This window comes from Pristis pectinata, chromosome 11 (assembly GCF_009764475.1).
Source record: "Pristis pectinata isolate sPriPec2 chromosome 11, sPriPec2.1.pri, whole genome shotgun sequence".
Classification (NCBI taxonomy): domain Eukaryota; kingdom Metazoa; phylum Chordata; class Chondrichthyes; order Rhinopristiformes; family Pristidae; genus Pristis; species Pristis pectinata.
In genome coordinates, this window is record NC_067415.1 from 12502746 (window position 1) to 12528624 (window position 25879).

Consider the following 25879-nt stretch of genomic DNA (forward strand, 5'->3'; position numbering starts at 1 on the left):
CGGTGACTGTTTTGAATGGACAGCTTCTACAACCATCTAGCTTGGAGGGTGTGGCTCTATCATCCTGATAGATGTTTGCATTTCTGGTGCTACTTATCTTTGCACCCTCTCAAGTGCCTCATTAATCATTAGATCATAGAATTGTCAGGGCATAGAAGCCATTTGACCCATTGAGTTTCCTATGACAGAAATCCCAATATTCCCATTCCCCCCATAACTCTGTCCCCACAATCCTGCAAATGATTCGTTCTCAAATGCCTATCCAAATCCCTCTTAGAAGCCTTGTTTGATTCTGCATCCACCACCCGTAGAGGTAGTGAGTGCCAGATCATAACTACCTGCATGATATGGAGATCAGAACTGCATAGAGCACAGCATGCATGGTCAAATCAAGGTTCAGTGTGTTTAACATTAGTTTTCAATTCTAGTGCTCTGGAAATAAACCCTACTGTTAAGTTTGCATTTTTTCTCATGGCCTCATTAACCCACGTTGTAACTTTTCATGATTTGTGTATTTGTATTCCTAGATCCCTTTGGTCCCCTACCTCATTTAGATTCATATTTTATGAATGATATGTGACCTCCTCATTTTTCTTACCAAGATCTAATGGCTCTCACATATCTGTGTTGAATTTATATTAATTATTACATGCCCGATCTACAAGATTTTTGATGCAATTTGTTGACATCTTCAGCACCTCCCCCAACTGCACCACATCCCCAGTAACCAACCACCCCCCCTCCCCTCTCCCCCCTCACTCTCACCCACTCTGGTGTCATCCACAAATTTAAAAACTGTGTTTTTGATTAAGAGTGCAAAGCTCTGATACAAATTGTGAAAAATTGCTGGAATCTTTTGGCATCCCAGATTCTACCTTCATTCACTTTATAACTTACTCACAGCTTTCTGTCCCTAATCATTCTTAAAGGAACACAAGTCCAGATTTTATATTTTTCCAGAGCGACTGTCAATCCCATTATTTTTGCAAACTGAAATAAACTTGGATCTATTGATCTGGGCTGAGAGCTCCCCCTATTGGGGTTACCTGGATCTGTCTTGATACTTCCTGTCTGGCTATAAGGAATAAATCATCTGCTTTCCGGCAAGAACTAAATATCCCTAATTATGACTGATTTTTTTAAATAATTGTTTTGAGGCTTCAATTTACCCTTACTGGATGCCACCAAAGAAATACATGGACTTTAAGCAGAATTCATAAGAAATAGAATCAGGAGCCGGCTATCCAATACCCCGAGGCTGCTCTGCCACTCAGAATCATGACTGATGCTGTGCCTGGCATTCCCCATATCCTCAGTGACATCACACCGAGGCAATAAAAGGATCAACGATTGGAAATGCCTTAAGCTGGAGATTCATTGGACTTCAGAGGGGTCACTCTGTTGACAGATAGGGCCACTTGGCATAATCTCTGGTCTTTTTCAATTAATCCCATACTTTCTAGCCCAATCATATGCTCCAGGCTAAGTCTATAGTAGACATATGCACTGGTTTATACCTCTGTGCTCAAAGAAGTAAAAGGAATTTCTAACAGAGCTCATCTTTTTTGTGTTATGTTTTGATTTATTAAAATTATTAATGCACAATAATTGGTTGCAAACTTTGACTGATACTGAACAAGCCTTCTTGTTATGAGCTCAAGTTACAACAAACTTAGTAGCACCTAAAAGAATGGGCTTAGGATGTGGATTTTTATATACACTGTTCCTGGCAGCTTTTTCAAGGTATTAGTCATTTCCTTATCACTAGTTTTCACAATCCTACAAATCCATTGGGAAAAATAGTTCTTCTGTGAGATAATTTCTCATTCACAGTCTCTTTAATTTTAACCCTTGCTCATCAGGTTTAACTTAAAAGCTTTTTTTTCCCATTTCATATTCTCACTAGTTTTGAAACAGCTCCTTCAAACTGTCCTACAATCACCCCACCTGATCCAGCAAGACTCCCAATGTGTAATCCTATTTTTCAAAAGACAGTGTGACACATTAAGGTGAGAATTTACATGACTATGGAGAGAGAGTGGGGGACAGTGGAATGAAATGGATAGTTCTTTCAAAACTCCAGTGAATGATCTACAACAATGCAGTTACAAAAAGGCTCAACATAAGCGTTTCATCTTTTGTCAGGGCATGTTGTAGCTTTCCTGACTCAATATCAAATTCAACAATTTCAGGTAATTTATTTTGTCTGTTTATATCAAAACTGGCCAGTTCTGCTGTGGATCATCCATCTATAATATTAGCTCACTATTTCTCTTTCCACCAGTATAGCCCGATCTTCCGGGCATTTCCTGCAGCCTTGCATTTCACAGCTTTCATATGTTCCCTTGCTTGTGTGCTTTCTCACTGACCTATCAACAAGATGGCCTCATCAACAACTTATCACCACTGCAATCCTGATCTCACCGTATCAGAGATATTCCCTTTGTCCTAACCATCCCTCCTTCATCCTCTCTGCAACTTAAACCTAACTTGTTTTCTCTCTTTCCCAGTTCTGAAGAAGGATCTTCGACCTGAAGCATTATCTGTGTTTCTCTCTTCAGATGACCTGCTAAGTGGTTCCAGCATTTTCTATCTTTATTTCAGATTTCCAGCATCTGCAGTTTTTTGACTTTCAATAAACTTCAATGCTGCATCATTTTAGGATTGCTTGTCTGCCCTAGAAGTCCATTGTTATTCATTCTCAAACTTCGGAATTATTCAATTACATTTAATGCATCCTTCTGAAGTCAAAACTGGGATCCTGCCTCATCTTTTCTTTCAGTGGTGCTGGCTTTCAGTTTCAAACAGTCACCTTTCAATGAGTTTGGTCCGCAACAAACATTTCAGGATTATCTGTAGTTCTGTTCAGCCTTTCGACAGAAATATAATCATATCATGTTAAGGAATAAACTCTGGAAATACTCAACAGGTCGAGCAGCATTTGCAGAGAGAGGTTTGTAGATCAATCTCTCCTGGTTGCTGGAAGAACTCAGTGGGTCAAGCAGCATCTGTGGAGACAAAAAGATGGTTGATGGTTTGGGTCGAGACCCTGCATGAGGATTAAACGTAGAACATAGAACATAACAGCACAGTACAGGCCCTTCAGCCCATGATGTTGTGCCGACATTTTATCCTGCTCTGAGATCTATCTAACCCTTCCCTCCCACATAGCCCTCTATTCTTCTATCATTCATGTGGCTATCTAAGAGTCTCTTAAATGTCCTTAATGTATGTGACCCCACAACCTCTTCCGGCAGTGTGTTCCATGCACCCACCACTCTCCACATAAAAAAACTTACCCGTGACATCTCCCTTATACCTTCCACCAATCACCTTAAAATTATGTCCCCTCGTGTTAGCCATTTTTGCCCTGAGATAAAGTCTCTGACTGTCCAGTCAATCTATGCCTCTTATCATCTTGTACACCTCTATCAAGTCACCTCTCATCCTCCTTCTCTCCTAAAAGAAATTGAGAGTGTAGTGGGAAGATAATCAGTGTATAGAAGTGAGACAGAGGGGTGAGAGAGGGAGGCTGTTAGGTTATAGGTGGAACCAGATTGGGGAGGTGGGAGGAATGATGGGCAGATAGTTAGGTGGACGAGAGGGAGGGGGGAGTATTAAGAGAGAGACTGGAAGGTGGTAAGGGAGGGATGACGGGCAGATGGATCCAGGTGGGGAAGGCGATAGGAAAGGTGAACCAAGGGAGAAGAAAACCAGGTGGATAGGTATGTTAGTGATGAGCAGATGGAACTTACTGGGGGAGGGTGTTGTCTAGGTAACGAGGACTGGAGGCATGGAAAAGATGAACAAAGGGAGAGAGACCCTGGGTGGATTGGTGGAACTGGGAAGGGAACAACAGGGGTTACCTGAATTCGGAACATTTATAAGGTGCTGTTCTAACTTGCATTTGGCGTCACTGTGGCAGTGGAAAAGGCCGAGGAAAGACAGGTCGGTGTGGGAATGGGAATCGGAGTTGAAGTGACAGACAACTGGCAGCTCAAGATGGCCGTTACAGACAGAGCACAGGTGCTCTACAAAATGGTCACCTAGGTCGCTTAGTCTCATCAGAATCAGGTCTATTATCAGTGACTTACAAGTCGTGAAATTTGTTGTTTTGCAGCAACAGCACAAAACAAAGATTACTATAAATTACAAAATAAATAAATAGTGCAAAAAAAAAAGGAATAACAATGTAGTGTTCATGGGTTCATGAACCATTCAGAAATCTGATGGCAGAGGGAAAGAAGCTGTTCCTATATCGATATTGCGAGCACCTCCTCCAACCAGGTCTATTGCAGTTGGTGTTCTGTGCGCAAGGACATCCTACACGTCATTTCAGCTCCTCTTCCCATTCCCACGCCGACCTGTCTATCCTCGGCCTTCTCCGCTGCCACAGAGAACTGGAAGAAGTGTTTCATGTTCTGCTTGGGCACCCTACAGCCCTATGGCATGAACATAGAATTTTCCAGTTTCAGGTAACCCACTCCCTCCGTGTTCCTGTCCCGCTCCCACCACTCCACCCAGGGTCTCTCTCCCTTTGTTCACCTTTTCCATCTCCCCGTGCCCCCAATCCTTACCTAGACTCATCACCCTCCCCCATCCAGCTCCCTCTGACCATCACCCCACATACCCATCTACCTGGGTTTCTTATCCCTCAGTTCACCTTTCCTGTCCCCTCCCCCACCTGTTTTCATCTGCCCATCACCCTCCCTCCCCTTATCTGGTTCCACCTGACAGTCTCCGTCACTTCCCTTTCCCCTCTCCTCTACCACCCAGCTTCATCTGCTTATATTTTCTGTTATGTTTCCACCTATCACCAAACAGCCTCTGTCTCAACACTACCCTCCAACCCATCTTTTCCCCCAATCCCCATATTTGGCTCTACCTATCACCTACCAACCTCTGACTCACCCCTCCGTCTCACTTCTACATACTGGCTATCTTCCCTCTACACTCTCAGTCTACCTGAAATGTTGACCATCCCTTTGCTTCCACAGATGCTGCCTGACCCACTGAGTTCCTCCAGCAGTTTATATATTGCTCCAGACTCCAGCATCTGCAGTCTCTTGTGTCTCCTGGTCCCCACTCTATTCCAAATCTTCCCACTTGTTCTCTCTGACCCCCTTTGCCCTTTCGTTGCCTACTTAAATTTTGTTTTATCTCTAGCTTTTCTCTGATAAAAGGTCATCAACCCAATACATTAATTTTGTCTCTCCACATACACTGTCTGACCCACTGAGTGTCTCCAGCACTATTTATGCCAGTTTGCACTTTACACGCACATTTTCCCCTGGGCAAATTTAATATAATGCCCATCAGTTTCCAACTGCATGAAATAGATTGGAATTACCCCAAGACCCCAAACTTATTGTGCTTTAGCTCCACAAATTCCTTATAACTTTATAGACTTTCTGTTATTTTTATCAGTAAAATTCAGTTTTCCTTCTGGTTATTCTTGCAAAACCTCATGAAATGGAAGACTGAAGACCCCGAGAGGGTCTTTGGGTTTGAAGAGTGTCCTCTCTTTGATGTCAGAGCTGATACTTTGAAGATTTGTTCTTCAGAAGCACACATCAGAGTAATTCATGCATTAATAGTTCAGGAAATGAGTATCTGCTCAGCGGGTTCCTCACCTTTGCTGCTACACTGATCCTCAATGCTTGATAAAGAAGGAAATTACAATTTTCATCTGCCAAGGGCCAATCCAAAGAACATATCTCAAGCAATCTTTATTTGTCATGTTAGATGCAACCAATCTAGTTGTCTTTGTGACAGGGCATCAAATTAACATATAAAATATTCATCGTTCTTCAAAGACTTTTGATTCAGTACTAATCAAATTAAGGCATAATGGGACTCTGAAACAAATCATCTCACTGGCCCTTACAGTCATGCAATAATATTCTTGAGGATTATAATGTCTTTTATATTGGACATCTATTATATAGCAAAACTTTTCTGTTTCTCAGATATGCTGGTAATCTCACTTTCTTCCTGCACTTAGCAGATTTTTTGCATCACTCACCATCACTGTCGCACACTGCTGATTGGATCAAAGCAAAACAACAGCAAATCAGCAATCACTAATGAGGTTAGTAAACCACCAATGGGAAAATAACTGAAGACTCACAAAAGCAGCCCAAAACCACAAGAAACCACAGAGAGCTGTGGACACAGCTCAGTCCATCATGAAAACCAGCCTCCCCTCCATGGACTCTGTCTATACTTCTCACTGCCTCGGTAAAGCAGCCAGCATAATCAAAGACCCCTCTTACCCCAGACATTCTCTCTTCTCCCCTCTCCCATCAAGCAAAAGATACAAAAGCCTGAAAGCACGTACCACCGGGCTCAAGGACAGCTTCTATCCCCCTGTTATAAGACTATCGAAAGGACCTCTAATACAATGATGGATTCTTGACCTCACAATCTACCTCATCATAGCCTTCCTCCTCATTGTCTGCCTGCACTACACTTTCTCTGTAGCTGTAACATCTTTTCTGCATTTTGTTATTGCTTTTCCCTTGTACTACCTCAATGTATTAATGTGATGAAATGATCTGTGTGGATGGCATGCAAAACAAAGTTTTTCAGTCTTCCTCAGTAAATGTGACAATAATAAACCAATTTACCAATTTAACTGACAGGAGAATCCACTAATAAAATGCACTCAATGAGCCCATTAAATCAGTAAAAATGCAACTTGGAACAACACCAACAGCCACTTTTTTCTTAGTAACAGACTATTCTAAGGGCTGAATTTCTTTTCCTGCCTCATCTGGTTATTTGAAGAATATCGAGAGTAAAGTTGACCTGACATGAGTCAAAACTCCCTGATTTCCAATTTCAGGTAAACTGTTCCCCCTATGGCTCTTTTCTCTCTCCTCTTGATCTACCCAGTTCCTCGTACACCCACACCAGACCCCCATCACCCTGTTTCTTTCCCCTCCTCCACCATCACCCACACACTCCTCCCACTGGGTCCCTTTGCCCCACTGTTCCCATCTGCCCTCCCCACCTTCCTTATTTGGTTCCATGTTCCACCTTCCTTTCCTGTCAGATTCCATCGTCTGCGGCTCTTTGTCACCTCCACCTACCACCTCCCAGCCTTAGTCACTATTTCCACCCTTCCCTCTTCCATCTGCCTATCACCCCTCCTTCACCTGGATCCACCTATCGCCTGCCAGCTCTTGCTCCATCCTTCCCCCTTTTATACTGTCTATCTCCCCTCTCTCTTTCTGTCCAGACAAAGGGTCTAGACCTGAATCGTCGACTGTCCACAGATGCTGTCTGAACTGCTGAGTTCCTTCAGCATTTTGTTTGTGGCCTGATTTTGTCCAGTTTTATTCATTCCCATATGTACTTAGACTACAAAAATCAGAATTAATGGTTGAAGATAATTAACCTTGCTCATTAGATAATACTATTCTGGTTTGACTTTTGAACTGAACAAATCCTACCTGAAAGATCAACTTAGATTATCAGGTTATTTGTTGATTGGTTGAAGCTAATGACTGCCGTGAGAAACCTCTCCTCTGGTGAAAAAAAATCCATTAAAATCATTCTCTTCCGAGAAAGACAGAAACCCCTCTTGGAGAGTCGAGACCAGAAAACGGCATAAATAATGAGTCTTTGAGCATTTCAAAAGGTAATTGTTTATGCAAATTTGCAAATTAATATTTACAAATTAAATCAGCATACTACTTTAAAGACAACTGTTAAAGACATGAGTCGCGCGGCTTAAATCTCACTTCCCTTGATCAGATGGGAACTTGGGTAACTAACTGTCAAGGTTATAATTGCTTAAAACTGGTTGTTGTAATCAAATCTTCTCAACTTCACTAACTTTTCTTTCCCTTTCAGTCAGTGACTCACATTCTGTTGTCACAGAGATGCCCTTCTACATTTACTAGTCAAAGCGATCCTGTGCTCTCTGTGGTGAGCACTTGTTTCTAAAAGCCGCAGAGTGAAAGCTGGAATTGTGGGCTGAGGCTAAAACCAGAGATTAAGTTTTAGTGGGGAAGACACTGCTTAATCCAAGGAGCCATCTCCATTCTATTGACCAATGTGATGGACACATGCATTGGAAAATCAGCCCTTCTGATGTCAATCTGCTCACAGTCCTCCCAATGACATTCAAATCAGTGAGTACTGACACTTGGATACATCAGGTTATCTGTATATACTGAAGCTTCTCATCTCTTTGCTACACAGGCACCCCTCCTCTGTTAGCATAACAAATTACAGCGCCAGCGACCCGGGTTCAAATCCAGCCAATGGCTATAAGGAGTTTGTACGTTCTCCCTGTGTCTGCGTGGATTTCCTCCAGGTGCTCCAGTTTCCTCCCACATTCCAAAGACGTACGGGTTAGGAAGTTGTTGGCATGCTATGTTGGTGCCGGAAACGTGGCGACACTTGCAGGCCACCCCCAGAACACTCTACGCAAAAAAGATGCATTTCACTGTGTGTTTCGATGTCCATGTGACTAATAAAGATGTCTTATGTCTTATAATGTTAGAACACAGTTCTGAATAAGGCAGGATTACTGAGTCCCCTTTAATGAATTGTCTCAATTCAATTTTCAGGATATGGATGTTGCTGGCAAGGCCTTCAGTTTTATACCCAATTCCCCTTCCCTAATTGCCCTTGATAAGGCAGCAGTGATCCATCTTCTTGAACCATTTCTTTCTGGTGAAGCTTCTCCCACAGTGCTAATGGGAAGGAGGTTCCAAGATTAGGACCTGTCAACAATGAAGGAATGGTAACACATTTCCAAGTCAGGAATATGTGTGGCTTGGAGGAAAATCCGCTGTTACCGCTCTTTTCAGATGTTGGCAGCTCTCATCCTTCCTGTTGGTAGAGGTCACAGGTTAGAGAGGTGCAGTTAGAGTAGACAAAGTGATTAACTGGGAGGCAGTTGCTTGTGGCCTTAATGGTTCGCTCTCCATCCTGGATAGGGAATATTTGTTTAAAAATGCAGCAGGTAATTTGTACACAGCCAAAGGTCCCTCAAACAGCAACGTGATCGTTGCCAGGTGACCTGCTTTTAGTGACATTGACTAAGGTAGAGAGATTGGCCAGATCTCCAAAATCATCTGTGATACTTCAAACATCCTCTGGCACTTTAAAAGTCCACAGCTTCCCAGTTCCTTCGCCATAGCTGTCTGATCCCTCTTCTCCTCCGTCCAATAATAGGATGGCCTAAGGAGATGGACTCTTGACCTCACAATCTACCTTGTTTGACCTTGCACCTTATTGTCTACCTGCAATGCACTTCCCTGTAGCTGTGACACTGTATTCTGTTATTGTTTTTACCCTGTACTACCTCAGTGCATTCTGTACTAACTCAATGTATCTGCATTGTGTAATGAATTGATCTGTACAAACGGTATGCAAGACAAGTTTTTCACTGTACCTCAATACAAGTGACAATAATAAACCAATACCAATACCAATGTTTTTCCTTAAACAGTGGACCAATTATTCCCCTTCCACCATCACCTTGCTTTACCCAGCCAACCTTGAGCAACTTCTCCATTAACTCTACACACTTCTCCTAAGGGCATAGCTATGGGAACCCCTAATGATCTAAGCTATAACAAAAGCTGCTGTTAGTGTTTATGCAACCTTAGCACTTAGCAGGCCAGGCAGTATCTGTGGAAAGAAAAACAGAATTACTGTTACAGGTCAAAAATCCTTGGTCAGAACTGGAAAGGGAGAAAACAAGTTAATTTAAATTGCTTAGAGGCCAGAGACAAGCTGTTCTGGAAGTCTTGGTTCAAAGGTTAGTAAGGGGAGTTAGAGAGACAGACAGACAGACAGACAGGAGTATGTAAAAATCATTGGTATGCAGATCTGAGCTGTAGAAGATGTAAGAAAAATGGAGGGTTATGGGCTGTGTAGGAGGGAAGGGTCAGATTGATCAAGGAGTATGTGTTTATATAGGTCCGCACAACATTGTGTACTAAGGAGAATATCGTGGATGCCAAAGAAATGAGGGTAATAGTGAGGTCTTGGATCATATGCTTATTACCAGGAAGGAGGTATTTGCAGCCTTGAAGTGCATTAAGGTGGGCAAATCCCCAAGGCCTGACCAAGTGTATCCCCGGACCTTAGGGGAGGCCAGGGAAGAAATCGTGGAGGCCCTTGTAAAGGTATTTGCTTTGTCATTAGCCACTGGTGAAGTTCCAGAAGACTGGAGGGTGGCTAACATTGTTCCATTGTTCAAGAAGGGTAGCCAGGGAACTACAGGCCAGAGAGCCTGACTTCAGTTGTAGGGAAGTTACTGGAGGGAATTCTGAGGGAGAAGATCTACCATCACTTGGATAGTCAAGGCCTGATCAGGAATAGTCAGCATGGCTTTGTGTGTAGGAGGTCATGTCTGACGAATCTTTTGGAGTTTTTCGAAGAGGTAACTAAGGGGAGAGATGAAGGTAGGGCAGTGGATATTGTCTGTATGGACTTTAGTGAGGCCTTTGACAAGGTCCTGCATGGCAGGCTGATCTGGAAGGTTAGGTCGCATGGGATTCAGTGGGAGCTAGCAAGGTGAATTCAGAAATGGCTCGATGATAGGAAGCAGAGGGTGATGGTTGAAGGTCGAATCTCCATTTAGAGGCCTGTGACTAGTGGGGTGCCCCAGGGGTCAGTGTTGGGACCTCTGTCATTCATTATGTATGTAAATGATTTGGATATGAATTCATGATTAGCAAGTTTGCTGATGATACTAAATTAAGGGGTCTTGTTGACAGTGAAGTAGGTTACAATGAATTGCAAAGAGATCTTGATCAGTTAGGAAGATGGACTGAGGAATGGCAAGTGGATTTCAACTTGTGAGAAAAGTGTGAGGTGATACATCTTGGACATTCAAACCAGGGTAGGACCTACACAGTGAATGGCAGGGCACTGACTAGTGTTGTGGAGCATAGGGACCTGGGAATACAAGTATACAGTTCGCTGAAAGTGGCCACGCAATTAGCCCGGGTGGTGAAGAAGGCATTTAGCATGCTGGCCTTCATCAGTCAGGGCATCGAGTTTAGATGTAGGGACATTATGTTGCAGTTATATAAGTCGTTGGTGAGGCTGCACTTGGAGTAGCATGTACAGTTTTAATCACCCTGTTACAAGAAAGACATCGTCAAGCTGGAGAGGGTGCAGAAGAGATTTACATGGATGCTGCCTGGACTAGAAGGCCTGAGTTATAGGGAGAGGTTGGCCACGCTGGATCTTTATTCCCTGAAGTGTAGGAGACTGAGGGGTGACCTCATAGAAGTTTATAAAATCATGAGGGGTACAGATGTGGATGATCATTGTCTTTTTCCCAGGGTTGGGGAGTCCAAAACTAGAGGGGACAGATATAAGATAAGAGGGGCGAGATTTAAAACAGACCTGAGAGATAACTTCTTTACACAGAGGGTAATGAGTACCTGCAATGAGCTGCCAGGGGAAGTGGTCAAGGCGGGTACAATTGCAACACTTAAGAGGCATTTGGATAGATATATAGAGGGAGGGGCTTGGAGGGTTATGGGCTGAATGTGGGCAATTGAGAACAGCAGGGAGGATGCTGTGGTCGGCATGGACCAGTTGGGCCAAAGGGCCTGTTTCCATGCTGTATTACTCTATGACTCCCTGACTCTATTATGTAGTTTTCTCTACATTGGTGAAATCTACACACATCAGGTGAGCATTTTGAAGAATGCGTCCATTTAGCTTCCGGTTGCCTGTCACTTTAATTCTGCCTCCCTCTCTCCAGATGCTGCCCAATCTGCTGAATATCTTCGGTTTTTATGTCTAAAAGAACCCTCATCCTTTTCTTCAAGGTAAAGCCATTCAATCATTCACTTCCAACTGATAAAGCAGATAGAGCCTCAAATTAGCACATCATTTGAGGGACATCACCCACAACACTACCTAAACATGGCATTGGACTCTCAGCCTAGATTTCAGTCAGACCTCTGGAATGGAATTTATAGTCACAATCTTCTAATTTAAGGACAAGGATGTTGCTCATTGAGTCAAAACCAGCAATCAACCCAATCCTTTCTTAGCATTCAGCTTGTTCACTGCCTTCCCTTTGAGCATGTAATTAAGGTAATTATCAGGGCATTCCACTGAGAGTTACCTGCTGCACTTTCCCTGTAACAACCCTGTTTTTAACACTTCTTTTGTCATTAATCAATGCAACCTTTATTTCACTGGAAAAATGATCTAGAACATGAACTGTCATTCAATAGGAAAGATTTAGAGGCAAGGAAACTTTTATAAACATGAACACAGAAAGGAAAATATGAGCAGTACTCAACTGATCAAACAAGATCCATGGAGAGAGAGGGAGAAACAGAGTTAATATTTCAGACCATTGACATCAAACACCAAGAATCTAACACAAACAGATGTTTTTCAAAGTGTAATTAGGAAAACAAATGGAATGTTGGACGATAGAGCTAAGGGGATGGAAGATAAAAGTAGGTTAGTCTTGCTACAACTGTACAGACCTTTGCTGGGTACAGACTGCTCCTTGACTAAGCAGGGATATATTTACATTGTAGGCAATTCAAAGAAGGTTTATGAGGTGTACTTCTGGGATTCTGTTTTGGAATTGGAATTGGTTTATTATTGTCACAGTAAAAAGCTTATGTTTGCTTGCCATCCAGACAGATCATTCTATATATAAGTACATCGAGGTAGTAAAAAGGGAAAAAACAGAATGCAGAATATAGCGTAACAGGAAAGCAGTGCAGGCAGACAAATAAAGTGCAAGGGCCACGTCGAAGTAGATTCGGAGATCAAGAGTTTATCTTTTAGTGTATAAGAGGTCCATTCAAGAGTCTGATAACAGCAGGATGGAAGCTGTCCTTGAGCCTGGTGATATAGGTTCTAAAGCATTTGTACCTTCTGCCTGATGGGAGGGAGGGTTAAGAAGAGAGAATGGCCTGGGTGGGAAGGGTCCTTGATTACGCTGGCTGTTTTCCCAAGGCAGCGGGAAGTGTGGGGAAGTATAGAATGAAGGGGCAGCATTTCCATCTGAGGGGGTCTTCTATTTAAGGCAGAGATGGGAAGGAATTTCTCTCAGATGGTTGTGAGTCTTTGGAATTCTCTACCATACAGTGGTGAAGGCTGCATTATTGAATATATTCAAGGCTGACATAAATAGATTCCAATCAAAAGGTGTATCGAGAGTTATGGGGAACATGAAAATGGATCTGAGTCAAGATCAGATCAGTCATGATCTCAATGAAAGGTGAAGCAGGCCTGAGGGGTTAAGTAGCAACAACCAATCTGCTGGAGGAACTCTGCGGGTCCAGCAGTATCTGTGGGAAGAAAGGAATTGTCGACATTTCGGGTCGATGCAGGGTTTCGACCCGAAAACATCGACAATTCCTTTCCCCCCCACAGATACTGCTTGACTTGCTGACTTCCTCCAGCAGATTGGTTGTTACTCCAGATTCCAGCATCTACAGTTTCTTGTGTCTCCTGAGAGGTCAAGTAGCCTGCTTTTTTTTTTGCTTATGTCAAGACTTCTGTAATGGTGATGTCAAGTGGAAGGGAAATATCTGCCACGATATCTATCTAGGAAAAGAAATGATTTCAGCAAGTTCACAGTGCAGAGCAGGCTCTGTCACAGTGCATAGATCAGAAATCTTGCTGTTCAAAAATAGCTCTTTGTATCCATGAAAAGGTCATTGTATTTCAATGACTCATTGCTTGTCAACCACCTTTCTGGAAAATGTAACAAAACATCCTATAAACCATTTTATTTCTGTTCAAAACATTTGAGAGAAGATTTGAAATGCAACATGTGTTGTGGCTGTTTGCTTATCTTAAGATCTTAAGTTACTTGTTGTCTATTTTTTACTGGCTTTGAATATCTCCCCTTTTACACCCTGGAGCTGAATTCCTTTCATGCTTCCCTTGTTTTGATTGATTTGTCTTAGCAACTGAACCATCAAGAGAAACAGTCACATTGGTGATTTGATTCATACATCTCGCCTCTGTCTCTCTGTTTGGTTTGTATTTTCTTCATTCTACATTCTACCCTTTAGCTCCAGTTGGATGTCCGTTTCCTAAATTCCTCCATTATTTAACATATTCTGCTCTTCTGGTATATGGTAAGGTATATACTATGAACCTCTCCCCGGAGTACAGTACAGAACAGGCCCTTTGGCCCACAATGTTGTGCCAACATAGCTATTCCCTCCTACCTACAGAATGCCCATATCCCTCTATTTTCCTCTCATTCATGAGCTCATCCAAGCCCCTCTTAAAAGCCCCCAGTGAATTTGGCTCCACCACCCTGTCAGGCAACGCATTCCAGGCATCCACCACTCTCTCAGTAAAAAACGTACCCCTCACATCTGTTCTGAACCTACCCCCTCTCACCTTAAATGCATGCCCTCTGGTATTGGATCACTCAATAATGGGAAAAAGATAAAGCTTGTCCACCCTATCTATGCCCCTCACAATTTTATACACTTCCAACAGATCACCCCTCAGCCTCTGCCGCTCCAGAGAAAAGAGCCCAAGTTTGTCCAGCCTCTATATCTAAGAAAGGATGTACTTGCCATTGAGGGAGTGCAGCAAAGGTTCACGATTATGGTCCCAGGATGAAAGGTTCACCATGAGGAAAGATTGAGTGGACTGAGATTGTATTTTTTGGAGTTTAGAAGAATGAGAAGTGATCTCATCAAAACTAGCAAAATTCTTAAAGGGCTTGACAGGCGAGATGCAGGGAGGAGGTTTCCCCTGGATGAGCTGAGGACCAAGGGGCACAGTTTGAGAATAAAGGGGTAGGCCATTTAAGACTGAGGTGAGAAAAGAAAACTTTCACTCAGAGGTAAGTGAACTTTTGGAACTCTTTCCGCCACAGGGCTGTGGAGGCTCGGTTATTGTGATCATTCATGGAACATAGAACAGTATAGCTCAGGAACAGGCCTTTCAACCCACGGTATCTGTGCTGAACATGATGCCAAACTACATTAAATCCCTTCTATTTGTACATGATCCATATCCCTCCATCCCTGCATATTCATGTATCTAACAAAAAGATGGTGAAACCCCTATCATGTCTGCTTCCACCACTACCTCTGGAGGCCCATTCCAGGTACCTACCACCCTCTGTGTAAAACAAAATGCCTGGCATTTCTCCTTTAAATTTTCCCCGTCTCACCTTAAAGCTATGCCCTCTGGTGTTTGACATTTCTACCCTGGGGAAAAGATACCGACTGCCTACCTTATTTATGCCTCTCATAATTTTATAAACTTCTATCAGGTCTCCCCTCGGCATCCTGCACTCCAGAGAAAACAACCCAAGTCTGTCCAACCTCTCCTTATAGCTCATACTCTCTAATCCAGGCAGCATCCTGGTAAACCTCTTCCACATCCTTTCCAAAGCCTCCACATCCTTCCTGTAATGGGGCATCCAGAATTGAATACAATACTCTTGAATACATCCATATTCAAGACAGAGATCAAAAGATTTCTGGAATCTAAGGGAATCAAGGAATATGGAGATAGTGCTAGATAATGGCACCAAGGGAGAAGATCAGCTGTGGTCTTGATGAATGGTAGAGATGGTTCAAATAGGAGGATGGCCTGCTCCGGATCCAACTTATGATCCTGATGGATCTCTTTTGACCTTCAGTATTGGTGTCAGGAATGTGACAGATTCTTACAACCCACTAGGATTGGTGCACCTTCATGAAGATTGATATAATTCTAGACAGATCATTCCACTTGATCAGTATTGCTCTTCTCAGAACTAAAAGACAACTTCTTTTCAACAAAGCATTGCTTTTTTTCATTTATTAATGAGACATGACCATCAATATCAAGGGCAGCATTTTTTGCCTATTGCTAATTGCCCCTTGAATCGAGAAGTTATAGTTGGATCAGACCAAATATTTTTAACAAGGTTGCAGATTGTACAATAAGCAATAAAGAGCCATAGAGACATATAACACGGAAACAGGCCCTTCGGCCCAACTGATCCATGTTGACCAAATGCCCATCCAAGCTAGTCCCATTTACCCACATTTGGCCCATATCCTTCTAACCCTTTCCAAACCATGTACCTGTCCAACTGTCTTTTAAATGTTGTTATTGTACCTGCCTCAACCACTACTTCTGGCAGCTCATTCCACACACATACCACCCTCTGTGTAAAAAGTAGTTGCCCCTCAAGTTCCTATTAAATCTCTCCCCTCTCACCTTAAACCTCTGCCATCTAGTTCTTCAATCCCAAATCCTGGGAAAAGGACTGAATATGTTCACCCTATCTAAAGCCACTCATGATTTTATACACCTCCATAACATCACCCCTCAGTCTCCTATGCTCCAAGGAAAACAGTCCTAGCCTGTCCAACCTCTCCCTATAACTCAGTCCGTCGAGTTCTGTCAATGTTCTATTCTGCACTCTTTCCAGTTTAATAACATCTTTCCCAAAGCAGGGTGACCAAAACTGAACACGAAACTCCAAGTGTGGCCTCACCAGTGACCTGTACAAACGCACCATGACCTCCCAATTTTTATGCTCAATGCCCTGACTTATGAAGGTCAGAAACCTTCTTCATCACCCTGTCTGTCTGTGATGCCACTTTCAGGGAACCATCTACCTGAACTCCAAAGTCCCTCTGTTCTACAACACTCCCCAGGGCCCTACCATTTAATGTGGAAGTCCTACCTTGATTTGACTTTCCAACACCTTGCATTAATTTGCATTAAACTCCATTTGTCATTCTTCAGCCCAATTACTCAAGATCCCACTGTAATTCTTGTTAACCTTATTCACTGTCTATGACACCACCTACTTTAGTGTCATCTGCAAACTTAATGACCATGCCTTGTACATTCTTATCCAAATCATTGGATATAGGTGACAAGCAACAATGGTCCCAGCATCGAGCCCTGTGGCACACCACTAGTCACAGGCATCCAGTTGGAGAAACAATCTTCCACCATCACCCATTGCTTCCTACCATCAAGCCAATTGTGTATCCAGTTAGCCAACTTGCCCTGGATTCCATGCGATCTAATCTTCCAGAGCAGCCTGCCACGTGGAACCTTACTGAAGTCCATATAGACCACATTCGCTGCCCTGCATACAAGGAATAAACAATAGATAAAATACAGTTCACTCAATATCTAGTCATTCTAAAGCAGACAAATTTACCTCCACTACTGGGCAAAGAAGAAGTCGTGTTCCTGTCCCACGCAAAAAGATCCATATTCATCTTCCTACATTTGTTTTTCTACTGTTTTCACCATGTTCAGTTTTGCACCCACGAGTGGAATGCAGGTGACTGCTCAAAGAATTCTGATTGGTTCTTAACTGGATCCTAATGATAGCAATATATAGTGGGATACATAATCTAGTATAATAAAATTTCATATTCCAACACAGATATTAGAGGCAAGCTGCATGTCAAGAAGCTACATACGGCTCAACTGATACTCAAACTGATTATCACTGATTTTAATACATGATGAAGCAGACTCAAGGTTCTGATTGGGCTATTCCTGTTCCAACTTCTCCATATATAATATACATGTAGAGTGTCTTTAAGAACTGGTTTGTTTCACATGGTATGACTCTGGTTCATTGTTGAACCTGGGCATTGCTATTGAGTTGAGAGTTATTGCCTTCAATAAATGATGACATTTTAGCCTTACCTAAGTCCGAATGCCTGTGTTTCCAGCAACATAAGAGAAACCCATATATGTTGCTTCAGATCCAAGGAACAGTAATATTGCAAGCTTCCCTGAGCATCAATGTAATCTACTTCAAAACATTAAGGGTTTCTTTTGGAGGGACAGAAGAGGCTGCTGATGCTGGGATCCAGAGCATAAAACAAACTTCTGGAGGAACTCAGGCAGCATCTGTGGAGGCAAAGGGATAGTGGACATTTTGGGTCGAGACCTGGCATCGGGACTGAGATTTCTTTAAATTCAGTTTGTTAATGATTGTTTCTTCATGCAATAATCCACTTTTCAGCTTAAATGTACAATTTTTGCTCATTCCAGCTTCAATAATTGAAGTGTTATCAGTCTCTTCTGTCTTAGCACAGCCTGAAGCCCCATCTGGCTTCCTCTGGAATTCTTTCAATATGGTCAGTTACTTAATGTTCCAGATTAGAGCTCTCTTTGCCAATTTGTTCAGTTTGAGATTTATTCTGGAGATCCAGCCCACGGTACAACAATATTGCCACCTTTGCTCTATTTCTTCAACAATAAGTGCGCCCATGTGGGAAATTGTATTTTACAGGAAAGTTAACTTCTATGTAGATTTAAAACTATAAGACCATAAGATATAGGGGCAGAATTCGGCCATTCAACCCATTGAGTCTGCTCCACTATTCCATAATGGGCTTTTTTCAACTCCATTCTCCCATAACCCTTAACCCCTTTAGCAATCAAGAACCAATGAATGTCTGCCTTAAATACACCCAATGACTTGGCCTCCACACCCTCTGTGGCAACAAATTCCACAGATTAACCACCACCTTCTCCTCGTTCCTCCTCATCTCAGTTTTAAAGGGACATCCCTTTATTCTAAGGCTGTGCCCTCAGATCCTAGACACTCCTACTAATGACAAAACATCCTCTCCACATCCACACAAAAGATAAGGAAAGTTTACCCCTTGAGAAGAACGTAATGGTTTCTTCCGTGGACAAGCCAATATTGAAAGGTGGCCATTGAATTCTCTGTGGATGGGTTGAGCTTGAGGTAATTTCATGGAATCAGTGACAAGCTGTAGTCTGGGTATTTCCTCTACCATTACACCCTCCATCAGGCCTTCGTGGGACAATGGTACTGAGTCACATCCTCAAGGGCTTCATGTATAAAGGCATGTTCCTGGGCTGTTTAGAGTTTTGTGAATTTGGAGGTCTGGTACACACAAAAATGTTGCACTGTTCTCTTTGCAGGTCTCCGAATGGGTGCAACACCACATGGGGTTCCTGTGTGATTCTAGTTGCTACTCAATCAAAGTCACACAGGTAGTAAAAGCCTTGAAGACTGATGAGCAAAATGTGAGCAAGATTTTTGCATACCTGTAGTAAAATGATGTCTCATAAAACATAATCAGGCAACAAAAAATCTGCAAGATTAGAACAAATGACCAAATGCTTTTTTTAATGAGCAATGTTTCAAGGAATCTCTTAAAGGAGATGAAGATTATCTGGCCCATAAATATCCCTGGCAGCATCCCAAGGGACCAAGAAGGATATTAAATGAGCTCCGTCCTTTATGCATTACAGCTGTATTGAGCTCTATGATATATTTAGTATATCCTAACATGTATCCTAACTCATGCCTTATGATTTGGGTGGTCTCAAGAATCAACCGAATACAAGAGGCTTAAAGTAACATTGCACGTGCTTTTTCGAAATGAGGAAATAATCCACACTTAAAAAGCACTCAGGAAAAACAGAGTAAAAATGTGCAGCTCAATCCAGGTTGACAGGAGTTGTTCAAATATCCAAAAGCTTTTTGACTGCTCTTATGTGCTTGAAGAAAAGTTATCAAGTGGCTATGGTCATCGGTTTAGAATCAGGATCAGGTTTATTACCACTGACATATGTCGTGAAATTTGTTGTTTTGCAGCAGTGTAAGACATAAGCACATACAAATTACTATAAGTTACAAAAATAAATAAATAGTGCAAAAGAGGAATAACAAGGTAGGTTCATGGACCATTCAGAAATCTGATGGTGGAGGCTGTCATTGAAGTCAGAGAAAGATGCTGAATAAACCCATGAACTCCCACAACTGTTGTCAATAAGAAACATGGTAGAAAAGATAAATTATATAAGTTTGAGTATCAGCATTATCTCAAGCCCCAATTGCTCTGGTTAACTTATCCACCTTTCCATTCACTTTAGAGATGGGACTATTCTGATCAGAATGGGAAGATTCTTCTGAGGAATGTGACATCAGCAAAACAAGGTTATTTGGCGCATTTTTTTATTTCTAACCAGGTTTTATTTCAAACTTATTCATTTACAGGATTTGTCCATTATTGGCAAGGTATGTATTTAATGTCCATTACTAAGTGACGTTGGGAAAATAATATAAGACACCTTCTCAAACCATTGCAGGCTTCCTGATGAAAGTCCAGAGAGCTGATTTGAAGGGAGTTGCAAGATTTAGACCCAGTGATGATGAAGTAAAGGTGATAAATTTTCAAGAGGGATGGTGTGTAATTCAGTGTGTTTAAGTTTAGGGTGCAATTAGGAAACATATTGGACTTGCCAATACTGCCACATAATGTGAACGAACAATAAAAAAACCTGCCCTGGACATCCAATGCATGAATCCAAATTGGTATTGGTATTGGTTTATTATTGTCACTTGTACCGAGGTACAGTGAAAAATTTGTCTTGCAAACCGATCGTACAGGTCAATTCATTACACAATGCAGTTACATTGAGTTAGTACAGAGTGCATTGATGTGGTACAGGTAAAAACAATAACAGCACAGAGTAAAATGTCACAGCTACAGAAAAAGTGCAGTGCAATAAGATGCAAGGTCACAACAAGGTAGATTATGAGGTTATAGTCCATCTCCTTGTATAAGAACGCCGTTCAATAGTCTTATCACAGTTGGGTAGAAGCTGTCCTTAAGTCTGGTGGTACGTGCCCTCAGGCTCCTGTATCTTCTACCTGATGGAAGAGGAGAGAAGAGAGAATGGCCCAGGTGGTGGCGTCTTTGATTATGCTGGCTGCTTCACCAAGACAATGAGAGGTAAAGACAGCGTCCAAGGAGGGGAGGCTGGTGTCCGTGATGCGCTGGGCTGTGGCAACAACTCTCTGCAGTTTCTTGCGGTCCTGGGCAGAGCAGTTGCCATACCAAGCCATGATACATCCAGATAGGATGCTTTCTATGGTGCATCGGTAGAAGTTCCTATCAAATGACAAACAACATGCCACATGTATTCTATATTGTTAACAGATCGTCAGTGACCCTATTTTTAATCCCATTGCATGTGAACTGGATATTCCTCCAGAGCTCTGAGTGACCTTTTTCACAGTAGAAAAAGCTGTTACTTTACGGACAATGTACTATGGCAAACATTACCCTGACATAACATAAATTACTCAAGATTATGAAGTTACTTCCTTCTCAGTTTAAGGGAAGCTTTAAGAGGCTAGGCAGCTTGGGTTTGTATTCCTTAGGGTTTCGAAGAATGAGCGGTGACCTTATTCAAACATATAAGGTCCTAAGGGGGATCCTAAGGGTAGATGCTGAGATGTTTCCTCCAGTGGGAGAGTCACGAACAAGGGGACAGGACAGAACTACAAAATAAGGGGCCAGTCATTTAAAAATGAGGTGTGCAGGAACTTCTCTTAGATGGTCATGAATCTCTGGAATTCTTTGTCCCAGAGGGTGGTGAAGATAGATATGTTTTAAGGTAGAGATTTGAAAGATCACGGAATTAAGGGTAATGGGGAGCTAGCACAGAAGAGGAGTTGAGTCCAGCATAAAACAGCCCTGATCATACTGAATGGGGGAGAGGCCTAGTGACATACCCCTTCTCCTATTTTCTCGTCTTGTGACAGATCCAATATACAGAGCCTAGTAGAACATAGAACATAGAACACTACAGCACAGTACAGACCCTTCGGCCCACAATGTTGTGCCGACATTTTATCCTGCTCTAAGATCTATCTAACCCTTCCCTCCCACATAGCCCCCTATTTTTCTATCATCCATGTGTCTATCTAAGAGTCTCTTAAATGTCCCTAATGTATCTGCCCCCACAACCTCTGCCAGCAGTGCATTCCACACACCCACCACTCTCTGTGTAAAGAACTTACCTCTGACATCCCCCTTATACCTTCCTCCAATCACCTTAAAATTATGCCCCCTCGTGTTAGCCTTTGTCGCCCTGGGAAAAAGTCTCTGACTGCTCATTCGGTCTATGCCTCTTATCATCTTGTACACCTCTATCAAATCACCTTTCATCCTCCTTCTCTCCAAAGAGTAAAGCCCTAGCTCGCCCAACCTATCACTCTGGTTAAACTCTTACTCTAGACATATAAACGGGAAAAAAGTAACAAATCTCTGACATAAAATCCATTTCATGTACCATAATAATTTACCTTAGAAGATTTTACTGAAGCGCCAATCGGAATGCCACATCTGGCTTCTATTTACTGGGCCTGCAGTTCTTCCCGCCTGTGTCTGTAATGTTCAATTCCCAGCCGGTCAGGGAAAGTCAAGCCTACCCACTCAGTTAGACCAGAGCACCCGCCTGACTCCATTGCTTTTCAGTGAACACTCTTCCAAAATATCAGAATACATTCAAAGTTCACATTCCTTTCTTTCATTTGCATTTCCAAGGCATGGTCCCACACCTGAGATTGCAAGGAAATAAGTCTTCCTTGCATATGATTGGATTTCGAGTATTAAAATGTTAAGGACAAACATTTGAATTAAACATGGGCTTGTCAAATACTTTATGATGTATCCCTGCGCCTTGTTTTTGTTGATACTTCCCCCCCCCCTTCTTTATCCCTTAATGTAATCTCTTTACTGTTGATGGAAACATAGCAGTAGGAGTATAGTCAGCCCCTCGAACCTGTTCTGTCACTCAATGAAATTTTCTCAACTGCAATTACCCACCTTGGTTCCACAACCCATAATTAAAGAAATCTCTACCTGTCTTACTTTAGAGGTTTTCTAATTGACAACAATACTGGGAACACTCAGCAGTATCTGTGGAAGGAGAAATAGGGGCAATGTTTCAGGTCTGAGAGATAATAACCCATTAATCAAGGCACAAATATTACTTGTCTAGTTTTGTTGAGCTGAAATTCATAAATCTCATAAAATAGTGCGGTTACATCTCGTCTTAAGGCTATGCCCTCTTATGGAGGCCAAGTTATTGTCTGTATTTCAGGCATATATTGATAGGTTCTTGATTGGGGATAAGGCAGGAGAATGGGGTTGAAAAAAATCAGCCATGATTGAATGGCAGAGCAGACTCAATGGGCCAAATGGCCTGTTTCTGCTCCTATATCTTATGGTCTTGGACACCATGCCATTCAGCTCCTTTGAAAAATGTTCCATTGCCATGGTACCAGCACTTGATGCCTCCCTTACAGGATGAATATCATGCATGTACAGTAGAAGTCCAATAATCCAGCATCCACAGGACTCCGGTAGTACTAGACCAGAAGATGTTCCAGACTATTGGTAAAATTTAAAATTTGTAAGTTGGTTTATTTTTGTCATATGTACTGTGAAAAACTTTGTTTTGCATGCCACCTATACAGATCATTTCATCACATCAGTACATCTAGGTAATACAAGGGAAAACAATAACAGAATGCAGAATAAAGTGTTACAGTTACAGAGAGTACAGTGCAGGAAGACAATAAGGAGCAAGGTCAAAATGATGTAGAATGTGAGGTCAAGAGTCCATCCTTATCACATTAGGGGATCTTCCAATAGTTTTATAACAGCAGGATAGAAGCTGTCCTTGAGCCTGGTGGTACGTGCTTTCAGGTTTTTGTATCTTCTGCCCAATGGGAGGGGGGAGAAGAGAGAATGTCCTGCATGGGGTGGATGGGGTCTTTGATTATGTTGGCTGTTTTACTGAGACAGTGAGGAGCAGACAGAGGTACTACACCAATTAATACCCCAACACACTTCTGATTCACTTTCTTCAAATGTTACACAATATTATAATAATAAGTTTTCCAAAGAACTTGGTGAGATTAAAGGGAGCATGGGAATCATGGACCAAGTGAGTTTAAAGGGAGTATGGGAAACAATGAGCTAAAAGGGAGTGTGAGAAATACAATCCCAGTGAGCCAGAACTTGATGCCTTTGTCTTTCCAAACAATTGGATATTGGATTATCAGAGTTTTACTTTATCTTGAAATGTTCCAACAAGCCTTGGCTAATCTTGAATACATCAGCACATTCAGAAGATCCATTACTCTCCTCACATTCTTTCAAGTCTTGCTGTAATAATCTCTCTTTTTCCTGGATCCTCATCAATCTTGGGGCATGTGCTGTTGATTCGGATCTTCTAACCACATGTTAAACCCTTCTCCTGTTCCCTCTTATAACTTCCCTCTCCTTCGCAACACCTGATGTACTTCCAGGACCATCATTTTGGGCATTAACTTTTATTCTGTCTACGTTAGAGTCACAAGGCAAGGCAACAGGCCTTTCAGCCCACCGAATCCGCGCTGACCATCAACCACCCATTTACACCAATCCTAAAAAAGTTCAAGTTTTTATTCTCATCAACTTCCTCCCCCATCCCACCCCCTACACACTTGGGTCAATTTACAGTGGCCAAATAATCTACCAATCCCCACATCCTTGGGATGTGGGAGGAAGGCAGAGCACCCAGGGGAAACTCACGCAGTCACAGAGAAAATGTGCAAACTCCACACAGACAGTTCCCAAGGTGAGAATTGAACCCAGATCTCTGGCCCTGTGAGGAAGCACCATGTGCCACCCACATGTTGTTAAAGATTGTTCGCATAAGATTTAATGCCTGGCTGATGCCCTGAACATTCACCATTTTCACTTCTAGTTATTACATCAAGCTTACTACTAATGCCTATGGCTAACTGTGCTTTCTTAGAGAAAATGCATTCATCAGCAATGAATGGTGTTTTGATGCCATTTTGATATATGCACAAAATAACTGCATTCTGTTATTGCTTTTCGCTTATCCTACCTCGATCTACTGATGTGGTGAAATGATCTCCACGGAGGGCATGCAAGACAAAATTTTTCACTGTACCTCAGTACATGTGAGAATAATAAACCAATTTACCAATTGTGGAAAATACCAAAGACAGGCAGAGCAATGAGACCTCGATGACCTTGATGAGGAAGTATGAAATATATTATGGGCCAAGATCGGAGCATCTGTCATTATAGTGAAAATACCTTTGTAAATCAAGGGCATGTACCCTTAAAGTGTTATAACAAAAGTTTGTAAGTTGAATTGAGAAATACCTACAGTGCTTAATCAATAGTTAGTATAATTCAGCAAACACAAGAGTGTTTGGGGAAACTGTATTAGATAAGATCACATGTGCATCAAAACACACAGTGAAATGCATCTTTTGTGTAGAGTGTTCTGGGGGCAGCCCGTAAGTGTCACCATGCTTCCGGTGCCAACATAGCATGCCCACAACTTCCTAACCCATATGTCTTTGGAATGTGGGAGGAAACCGAAGCAGCCAAAGGAAACGCACATAGACATGGAGAGAACATACAAACTCCTTACAGACAGTGGCCAGAATTGAACCTGGGTCACTGGCACTGTAATAGCGTTACACTAACCACTACACTACCGTGCCTGCTCGTGATAAAACATGGGTAGCAGAGATTTAGATAAGTTTACAAAGGGCGGACAGAGGCAGGTCACACCGGATTGTATTGAAAAAGCTAAGATGAGGGAACAAAGGCATAAACGAGGGTTTAGCAGCAGCCAAGCCGAGGCAATAGCTAGGACAAAATGAATGATAATAAGGAGGAAGGTCAAAGTTTCAGTGATGGTCCAAAGTCCACCTCAGGGCTGTCCACCACTTTTCGATTCCCACCAACTACCCCGCTTCTTATACCACTTTCCAATGCAACTGCAGACACTACAAGAGTTGTCCTTTCACCTCTTCCCTTCCCACCATCCAGGGACCCAAACAGTCTCTCGAGACGAAGCATCAATTCAGTTGAACATCTTCCAATATAGTGCACTGTATTCTTGGTATTGGTTTATTATTGTCAATTGTACCGAGGTACAGTGAAAAACTTGTCTTGCATACCGATGGTGCAGGTCAATTCATTACACAGTGCAGTTACATTGAGTTAGTACAGAGTGCATTGACGTAGTACAGGTAAAAACAATAACAGTACAG